This window comes from Tupaia chinensis, unplaced genomic scaffold (genome assembly GCF_000334495.1).
Source record: "Tupaia chinensis unplaced genomic scaffold, TupChi_1.0 Scaffold000099_1, whole genome shotgun sequence".
NCBI classification, from domain to species: Eukaryota; Metazoa; Chordata; class Mammalia; order Scandentia; family Tupaiidae; genus Tupaia; species Tupaia belangeri.
The window spans coordinates 4372602-4380947 of NW_006159563.1; positions in this window are offsets into that span (position 1 = coordinate 4372602).

The window sequence follows — 8346 nt, forward strand, 5'->3', positions numbered from 1 at the left end:
CCCCCCACCCAAGACCCCCCGGCCCCCCCCCCCCTCTCCAGCCGCTCCAGCGTCGGACCAGCCCTGTCCCCGCCAGCGCCGCAAGGCGCCAGGACACGGTCAGGTCGCAGGGCCGCTGCAAGTGGAGGACAGGGACCACGGCAACGCCGTCGCCGACAGGGACCTCCTCCGCTGGCCTGGCAGCCTCCTCCGGCCTGCCCCGCCCCTCATGATTCTTTAAAAAATTATACTTGCTAATGCATATTATTCTATTACTTTAGACATAAAACATATGCAAGATCTCTTAGAGCCTCAATAAAGACATTTGTCAATGTCCTTGATTTCATATCAGATTAAAATTTAAACTGGTCAGTTATAAATGAATTGGATCAAGAAAATACAATAGTATATATTTTCCCTCACTCTTACAATATTCTTTCTAAAATGTGTGGACTAGGCAAGTGATTCCCTGCTGGCATGGGAAACCGAAAGTTTTAGTTTATCCCTGACTGCATATTTGTGGTCATGACGTGATACTTCGGGATTTAGAAGGAGGTAGTGTTTGTCAGAGGGCGCAAAGGAAGCTGGGAAATGAAAGGAACCAGAACTCCTGGGTCGTGAAGCGAAACAGCTTTACCATGTGGCGTTGGCAAACTGAGACCTGCCTGTTTTACTTAACCTAAGAGGGGACGTGGAGTGTGGAGTCAGAAAATGAAAGAGGAAGCACGCAGCTTCAAATATGACTGCTAGCTTCTTTCACTGATCTACACAGAGGAGGCTTGAGATTGATTTGGGCACTAAGGCTTATGACTGAAAGTGAAATATCAACAGCCATCAGAAAAAGTCAGCACACTATAAATTCCCCACCATGAATATAAAGGTATGTTCGTTGAGGAAAATTTCCATGGATGGAAGGCAAATTATACTTCATCAACTGTTCCATATCCTTTAAGTCACAAATCATTAGATACTAAGTCCAGAAACCAGGGGTCATATCACATTGTAAAATGCTTAGATGAAAGGCATGTTCCAAAGGGTATTAGTTAACATTAAGGAAAGTTTGTTTGTTTAATTTGTCAGATAATACATGCTCTCACCAGAGAGACAGAGAGAGGAGAGTAGAAAGTACCCCCAACGGGATGTGGTCATATTGCAATCGCTTCTCCCACTTACCCTCTTTTTCCAGCCTCTCAGAATTTTGAGCATGCACACACATGTGCCAGGTCTGTTTCCCAAGCCACCATGACCGAGACTTGAACCACAGTCCGTCATGTGGGATCCATCTTCCTCAACTACCAGACCACAAGCCAGCCCTATTTATTTATTTTTCACACTTTACTATAAATAGCAATTATTTTATGAAAAATAACTATATTACCCCAAATCAACTTTTTAATGAGAAGAGTGACCTTGTTTTACATTTTTACAAATTTCAGTAATGTCTGGATTAAAGGAAGACAACTGGGGGCCAACTGGTGACATGGAGGTTAAGGTGCTAGATTCCACATAGCCAGCTTTGTGGTTCGAGTCCAAGACCTGGCTGCTTGGGAATTATGATAGGCATGTGCACATGTGTACTCAGAATTCCAAGAAGAGACTGAAGGAGAAGGGATTGTGGCGTGGTCATCCACCCTGACGGGGTAATATCTCACTTTGCCTCTCTCTCTTTCTCTCTCTCTATCTATCTCTATCTCTATCTCTATCTCTATTTCTATTTCTTTCTGGCAAGTACATGTACCTTCTAGGAAGAATTTTTTTTTTAAATAAAAAAAAGACGAAGAAGGAAAGAAGAAAAGACAACCAGATTTTCATATGTACTTCTGTATTCGGTCTGTTTCAGTCTTTCGTGCTGGATGAAGAATGTGAAGAAAAAGCTGTACTCAACTAGATATTTCATTGGAAAAGGGAGTATTTCATTAGTTTTTTTTTTTTTTTTTCAGATAAGTGTCAATATTCTTCTTTGATAGTAAACCACAACTCAGCAAGAAGTAGTTTTGGGGGGAATTTTAGTTTTTGCCATAGGGTATGTGTGCTTCCCAGGGAGAAACAGAGAGAGGAAAAGTGAGAAATTGCCCCCCAGTGGGGTTGGCCATACATTTCTCCTCCATTCTCCTCCTAGGATTTTGAGCATGTAGGCACACGTGCCCAGTGTGATCCTCAAGTCACCAGGTCTGGGACTTGAACCATGATTGACCATGTGGGAGTACATCAACTTAACCACCATGCCACCATCAGCCCAAGAGATAGTTTCTTAAAGGTTACCTACAATGTAGACTCTGAGGACGTATCAATAAACTTTGTCCTTTAAACGCTAAAATCCATTCATTTACCTTGTATTTTTTTATTAGATGTTCTATCTATAGGTGATTTTGTTGCATTGTGCATTGATCATTTAGAAACATTGGCTTACTGAGTTATACAGCTCTTCTAAATGTTAGCACATTTTGTTGTGTAATATCAAGCTATGATTAAAAGTCACAATTGTTAATATCGCACCTGTTTTATTAGAAAAGTCTTTAAGAAATCAGAAACTGTCAACATTAGCTTGGTAGATACAAGTTTTCCCAAATTCTAATTTTTGCTTGAGAGCTCAAATTTTTATTGTTGCCAACAGATACTGCCAGCTTTCCTTAAAGTGACAGGCTCATTTGGTTTGCTATTGAGAAAATGTCCCCCAACCAGTTTTGTCTGTCATCATGCTTAAGTAAAGATGGTGCTCTCTGATAAAAGGGCTAGTTCAGCAGCCAACTTAAACAGTTATACAAGACAACCTCGAGGCAGCGGAAGTACTTTATGAGCACTTCCTATTTTGAATTTTTTCTTTTCTTTTTAGTTTTTTTATTATTATTATTTTATTTTGAGAGGTTTTTGCTATAGGGTGTGTGTGATCACCAGAAAGAGAGAGTCAGAGAGACGAAAAGCAAGAAATCACCCCCCAGGGGGATGGCCACGTCGCAATCCCTTCTCCTCCATTCTTCTCTCAGGATCTTGGGCACACATACACACACACACACACACACACACACACACACACACACACACGGCGTGAGTTTAAGCCACCGGGTCCAGGACTCGAACTGCGGTTGACTACATGTAAGTCCAGCAACATAGCCCTTATGCTGACTGCTGGTCCTGTCCTATTTTGAATTATTAAAGGATATGTAAGGGACCAGTCCTATGGTCTAGTGGTAAAGGAAGCTGGATCCTACACGGCTGACCACACAGTTCAAGTTCCAGACCTGGAGGCTTGAAAAATACACCTGGCACATGTGCGCACATGTCCAAAATCCCAACAGGATAGAAAAATGGAAGAGAAGACATTATAGAGTGACTACATCCCCTGTGGTTGTGCTTTCATCCTCTCCTTCTCTGTCTCTCTGGTGAACACACACCCTCTGGCATTAAAAGAATGTGTAAAGGCTGAAATTTAATAAATTTGCTATTTTTCAATTGACTCATTAAATGGGTTCTTAAAGTGAAACTGGCATTTTCTTTTCTTTGGTTTTTTTTGTTTGTTTATTTGTTTGTTGTTTTGTTTTGTTTTGTTTTGTTTTGTTTTTATAAGGTGCATGCACTCACCAGAGAGACAGAGAGACAGAAAGCAAGAAATCATTCCCCAGGGTGAATGGCTCTGCTGCAATCCCTTTTCCTCCATTCTCCTCTCAGGATCTTGGGAACATATGCACACATGCCTGGCATGAGTTTAAGCCACTGGACTCAGGACTTGAACCACAGTCGACTATGTGGAATTCCAGTGACGTAACCATTACACAATCTGCTGGTCCCAAACTGGCATTTTCTTTTTAACTGTGAGTGTATGATGGTGAAAAATCTAGTGACTACTAGTACTGATGCCACTGCCTTGGTTTCTGTGTTAATACATCAGCAGCTTTACCCGTAGTGTGAAAGAAGATATTAGAGGAAAGGATTTTAAAGCCTAGTTGCATTAAACAAGACTGTATGCAGAAAGCTCTTGTAAAATCTTTAGTCATGGGGCAGCAGATGGCCTGGTGGTTAAGTCACTGGACTTCCACATGGCTGACTGTGGTTTGAGTCCCAGACCTAGTAGCTTGCTTTCTCACTTTCTATCTCTTTCTTTCTCACTTTCTATCTAAGCACATTTGCCCTGTGGCAAACTTTTTTAAAGAATTATTTATTTAATTTATTATTATTATTATCCAATTTGACCAGAGAGACAAAGGGAGAGAAAGGGAGAGTGAGAAAGCAAGCCTCCAGGTCAAGACTTGAACAATGGTCTGCCACGTGGAAGTCCAGTGCCTCATCCACCACACACCTGCCAGCCTCCTATAGCAAACTTTAAAAAACTAATAATAATAAATAAAATTAGGGAACCAGCAGTTAGTGCAATGGCTATGTCGCTGGACTCCCATGTAGTCGACCGCGGTTTGCGTCCCGGACCCAGTGGCTTAAAACTCATGCCGGGCGCGTGTGCGTGCGTGCCCAAGATCCCGAGAGGAGAATGGAGGAGAAGGGATTGTGGCGTGACCATCCCCCCTGGGGGGTGATTTCTCGCTTTCTGTCTCTATGTCTCTCTCTGTCTGGCGAGCGCACGCGCCCTATAGCGAAAACCTCTCAAAATAAATAAATTAATTAAATAAATAAATAAATAAATAAATAAAATTAAATAAATAGCTCTTTCTCTTTTTTTAGAGAAACATTTTTGCTATAGGGCACATGTACTCATTGGAGAGATAGACTGAAAGTGAGAAATCACCCTCCAGGGGAAATGGCCACACCACAATCTTCTCTTCCATTCTCCTCGGGATTTTGGGCACACACACATGCTCACAGGATGAGTTTCAAGCCTCCCTGTTTGGGACTCAAATCGCAGTAGACCATGTGGGAGACCAGCAACATAACCATTTAACCATTATATCATCTGCTGGTCACAAATATACAGTTCTTAAAAAACAGACAAACAAAATAAGCAAAAAAAAAAAAAAAGCAAAACAAACAAACAAACAAAAAACTCTTTTAGTCATACTATTATAGATACTTTTATAGAAAGATGTCCAAGATATATTGCTTATGATAAGAACAGGATACAAATGGACCGTTCAATTTTACAAAATATACAAGCAAACCAGCCAGATAATAGGTGGTTGGGATAGTTGAATTCCACATGGCTGACTGTGCAGTTCAGGTCCTGTGTGTGGTGGCTTGCAAATAACTCTGAGAATGTGTGTGTGCATGCCTAGAATCCCAGGAGGAACATGGAGGAGAAGGGATTGCTGTGTGGCCATTTCCACTGTGGGAGTGCCTTCTCTCTTTCTCTTTCTCTCTCTATCTCTCTCCAGTGAGTGCATGTACCATATGGCAAATTTTTTAAAAAGTAATATAAATAAAATAATATCTAGATCTCAGTTAATGACTTTAATTTTATTTCTAAAGATTCTGTCATTAAATGAAAAGGTATGTATTAATTTTAATGGGAAAAAAATGATAATATACAAGGGAACTCCAAAAGTGTATGAAGTGTAAGAAGTGGAATCAAAGTATGATCGTATTTTGATCCAAAATTTTCTCTAAATCCACACATAGTTTTTTCATAATACACATTTCCCATGTACGTGTGTGTGTGTGTGTGTGTGTGTGTGAGTGTGAAAGGAAAAGGTAACATTAAGTAAAAACAAAAGTACGCTCCCGAGAGGTAGGAGCGGGCCTGAGCGGACAGAGAAAGAGTGGCTCAAAAGCCATTTAAAATTTTTTTCCATAGGGCTCACTCGCTGGAGAGAGACAACATGGAAAAAGCATTCCCCCAGGGGTTCTGCCATGCCACAATCCCTTCCCTTCCATACTCCTCCCAGGATTTTGGGCATCCATGCACATTTTTTTCAAGCCATCTGGTATAGGACTCAAACCACATTTAACCATGTGGGTCCCAGCACCTTAAACCACCATGCCGCTGGCTGGTCTTCCATGTACTTTTTAAAAGAATTATTAGGGAGTTGGCGTAATGGCTGTGTCATTGGACTCCCATGTAGTCGACCATGGTTTGAGTCCCGGACCCGGTGGCTTAAACTCACTCCAGGTGTGTGTGCGTGCGTGCCCAAGATCCCAAGAGAGAATGGAGGAGAAGGGATCACGGCGTGGCCATTCCCCCTGGGGGGTGATTCCTTGCTTTCTGTCTCTGTCTTTTTGGTGAGCTAGCACACATGCCCTATAGCATAAAACCTCTCCAAAAAAGAAAGAATTACTTATTGGGACCAGCAGATGGCATAATGGCTGTGTTGTTGGACTCCCCTGTGGTTGACCGCAGTTCAAGTCCCTAACCTGGTGGCTTATACTCACGCTGGGAGCGTGTGCGTGTGTGCCCAAGACCCCGGGGGGAGAGTGGAGGAGAAGGGATTGTGACATGGCCATCCCCCAGGGAGTGATTTCTCACTTTCTGTCTCTCTGTCTCTCTCTGTCTTTCTGGCAAGCGCACACACACTATAGCAAAATCTCTCCCCCCAAAATTATTTTATTTTATTTATTATTATCTTTAAATTTACTGTATGGCCTGTGCTCACCAGAGAGAGAGAAAGAGAGAAGGAAAGTGAGAAAGCAAGCTGCCAGGTCTGGGACTCGAACCATAGGCAACTATGCAGAAGTCCAGCACCCCAACCACCACTCCACCTGCTGGCCCTTCCATGAAGACCCCTTTGTAGTCTATCCCATCTCAAGACACCAAACCAATTATTACAAATAGAAAAATCTATCTGTAGAACTATGAAAACAAGGTAATAAAAATGATAAAAGCATTTGAAAATAAATAAATATAGTTTACATATGATCTGTAATAAATGAAAATGTACTATGTTCACCAAAGGAGGAAGTTTCCCATATGAATGGAATACGGATGCAAGAGAGGTTTTCTTTAGAAGGGAGTGAAGAATCCGATGATCGGTTTTCAGAGAAGCCAACTCTGAAGGCTAATGGTTTTCTGGCACTCAACCTAGGTGCTCACAACCATGAGTTGAAGAATTGTTACTGTTTCTGAAAAAAGTAATTTAAAATTTACAGGAAGATGAGGTCTCTTCAAAAAGCTCATGGAAAATTCATATTATGAAAAAAGTATTGATGAATTTTATTTCTCTTTTTGTGCCAAAATAAACTTATAACCTAGTTTCATTTTCCACAAACTTTTAAAAATCTCCTCATATATACAATAAACATAAAACTTAACAGTGGTTAATATTAGATAAGAGATTATTAGCCACTTTTACTTTCTATGCAATATATTTCATAATATTTAACATTTACAATGAACATGTAGTTTTGTTAGTAGAAAATAGAAGGCTGGCATGGTGGTTAAAGCAACTGGAGGAGAAGGGATTGCTGTGTGACAATCCACGTGGCCAACTGCATGGTTTGACTCCCAGATCTGACAACCTGACAAAACATGCTGGGTGCATGTGCGTGCATGTCCAAAATGCCAAAAGGACAATGGAAGAGAAGGTGTTTAGGCATGGCTTTCTCACTCCCCCCCCTCCAGAGAGTGCATGTACCTTATTATAGCACACTTAAAAAAAGAAAATAAATTAATTAATTTTAAAAAATGATTTTTCCAAGATGTAACCAAAAGATGATGTCATTAATATATATAAAACTATGGATGAGCTGATGGCATAGTGGTTAAGGTGCTGGACTCCCACATGGTTGACTGTGGTTTGAGTCCCAGACTCAGAGGCTTGAAACTCATGCCAGGTGCCTGTGTATGCATGCCCCAAATTCTGAGAGGAGAGTGGAGGAAGACGGAGAAGATGGGATTGCCATGTGGTCATCCTCCCTGTTTTTTCACTTTCTCTCTGTCTCTGTGTGTCTGGTGAGTGCATACACCCTATAGTGAAATACAGAAAGCAAGAAATCACCTCGCAGTGGGGATGGCCATGCACCGGTCCTTTCTCTTCCGTTCTTCTCCTGGGATCTTGGCCAGCAGGCACACACATCCAGCTCGAATTTCAAGCCGCTGGGTCTAAGACTTGAACTGCTAGTCACCCATGTGGGAGTCCAGTGCCCTAGCCACTATGCCACCTGCTGGTCCCAATAAGTGTTATTTTTTTTTTAAATAAAAATGAGATTACCTAGGGTTGTTACATTTGTAAGCCTAGTTTTAAATCAGAGTAACATAAAACAGCAACACATTTTTTTCTAAGCTTTAATAACTATAGGATTCAGGGAAAGTGAAAAATAATAAAAATGGGAGTAAAATAAATAAAAAGAAGCAAGAAATAAATAATATGGCATTCTGGACATCTTTTAGATTTTTTTTTTTTTGGAGAGGTTTTTGCTATAGGGCGCGTGCGCTTGCCAGACAGACAGAGAGAGACAGAGAGACAGAAAGCAAGAAATCACCCCCCCAGG